General features: G+C 43.1%; 1 protein-coding gene across 1 annotated transcript in view; it reads right to left on the bottom strand.

Moving 5' to 3' along the window:
- Nucleotides 1-2500, bottom strand: part of cacng3b (calcium channel, voltage-dependent, gamma subunit 3b) — a gene marked incomplete at both ends in the record, with an annotated part of 24038 nt that overhangs the window by 16014 nt on the left and 5524 nt on the right. The window lies entirely within an intron of this gene.

The following is a 2500-nucleotide window of genomic DNA, read 5'->3' as shown; positions in this document are numbered from 1 at the left end:
TCTCTCTCTCTCTCTCTCTCTCTCTCTCTCTCTCTCTCTCTCTCTGTACTGCTGTGATGTGGGTGGTAATAAACCATCCATACAGGATCTCCCTGCTTCCCTCCTTCTCTCCATCCCGTCCACTGTGCTCTCCTCTCTGCACAGCAACTCAGAGCGGCTCTCCATTAGGCTCCGCCTCCTTCCAATTCAATTCATGCTTTACTCAAACGGCTGCCCAAAGCTGTAGGGCTGCATCTAACCAGTATTTTTTTTTTTTTTTTTTTTAAGATGTTTTTATTGAACCAAGAATGGCAATACTAACCGGTATTTTCATTATTGATTCATCTGTTGATTATTTTCTCGACTAATCGATTAGTTGTTTGGTCGCTAAAATGTCACGAAATGGTGAAAAATGTCAATCACTTTTTCCTCTAAGATGACATCCGCAAATTTCTTCTTTTGTCCTGACCAACAGTCCACAACCCAAAGATCAGTTTACTGTCATAGAAGACTAAAGAAACCAGAAAATATTCACATTTAAGAAGCTGGAATGAGAGAGAGTCTAAACGATTAATTGATTATAAAAATAGTTGCCAATTACTTGTCTGATGATCCACTAATTGATTCATCGACTAATCGGCAGCTCTAAAAAGCATTTTACAATATATTACAATTAGCCTGACATCGTCAGGACCAATTTGCAGATGGGACTGAGTCTGGAAAGTGGAAACTCTCAATTTGGATTCCCAGGGGGGCGTTACCTACAGGCACAGACCAAATGTAATTGGATAGATGAAACATGTGATGTAGCTCACATTTGAACAATGCTCCAAACAGTAGGCTTGTTTGAGATGAGCAAGTTCAGCGCAGATTCGACCAGCGCCTTGCTTGCCCCGTTGCATGATGGTTAGAAAAGTTGTCCGACTTGCTCCGCCTGCCCGACTGCGTGAGCCACGGTACTCTGGTGAGAGCGAGGCGGGCGCAGATTTGGAGGTTGCTCCCCACCAACTGCGCTCGACTGCACAGCTCAGAGGACGATAAGAAACGCATCAAGCTGAGCGCCCATTCGCTTGTTAACACGTTCACTGCCAATGACGTGTTTTTACGTCAAACAAAATCCAACCGTTCACTGCCAATGACGTGTTTTTACGTCGATTTTGTTTTTTTGACGGTGGGATGTGCATCTAACCCTTTTACATCTCTTATATAAGTATTGGACGTGTACAACGTGTACAACCCATTCCACCGACCCACTAAGTGGCGACAGTGCTTTCCTGACTAGAGGAAGGCAAGCAAAAAGCAGTGTGACGAAGCCATTCTCATGAAAATGGATTGGCGAAAACGCTTTCGTTTTCGCGCTGATTGCTGGCGATGCGGGATTGCAAATTTGCATAATAGATTACGGGTGGAACACACTTTGAAACACGCAGCATAAATATGACCAGAATCGCAAAAGCTTCATCAAAGCTCTCAACCAAAACTCCAAGAAGCGAGCGAGTCCATCCAGACTTCCTCAAAGAGCGGCCGCGCAGACAGGCAGCAGCAGCAGCAAAGCAGTGAGACTGGTGACAAGCTTGTGACACGGCCGCTGCAGCCAAGAAGAACGCCCACGGAGGGAGGAGTTGGAAGCAGAGGGGGGTTTCCTGCTGTTATGGAGGAAATTACTGTTCAAAACTATTGTTTAGATGTCTGACGTCTTACTGATGCCAAAAATGAATGGTTAAAGTGACTGTTCTATCGAATTTCACAAAAAGCCGTTTATTTCTGAATAATTTTTCTGACGCTGAAACCATGCTGTATTCAACTGCTAATGCTTACATAACTACTAACTCTACAAACTAACTCTTTTAGACAGAGAAAGCACACATTCTATTAGTTCTTTTGAGATATTGTGTGTTCACAAAATCTTAGCAGAAAAGAATCCTCGGGTCTTGAAAGATGAGCCAGAATCCTCAAAAAAACCCTCTGGCAGAAGCTACCTACAGTAAAAAAAAAAATGGCTGGCAGTGAATGTGTTAAGCTGTGACGTATGACCTCCCGACAATACTCCAAGCTCCAAGCTTCCAAGCCTCTCTGCCTTGTCAATATGCTGCAGTGCTGTGTCCCTCATTGTTGGAATAGATCCGAGACAAAAAAAACGATTCAACTGTCATTCTACCACTTTCCTTGCGACGAGAAAGAGAAGAGGAAATGGCTGCAGTTAATAAGGTACGTTACAATTCGGAGAAAGTACGTAGAAAAACAAAGTCTAAAAAGATTATATATAAAACAGTTATGTTAACTTAAAAAGTTATTTATAAAAAGATATCTAAGGTCGCTTTCACATATAAGCTGTTTAGTCCGCTTTAACCGCGCCAGAGTTCGTTTACTCGGATAGTGCGCTTCGTTTGGGGTGGTGTGAAAGCGCAAACGAACTCTGTGGCGGAACAAACAAACAAACTCTGGTCCGCTTGAAAATGTGGGCTGGTACACCAGCTTAAAATATTTCTGGTTTTTAAGGTACTCAAAGGAACAGTCCCCA

The sequence above is a fragment of the Poromitra crassiceps genome (genome assembly GCF_964638095.1).
Source record: "Poromitra crassiceps genome assembly, chromosome: 13".
In the NCBI taxonomy this organism is placed as follows: Eukaryota; Metazoa; Chordata; class Actinopteri; order Beryciformes; family Melamphaidae; genus Poromitra; species Poromitra crassiceps.
Note: the sequence above shows the minus strand (reverse complement) of the source record. Positions and strands in the feature narration are given on the sequence as shown.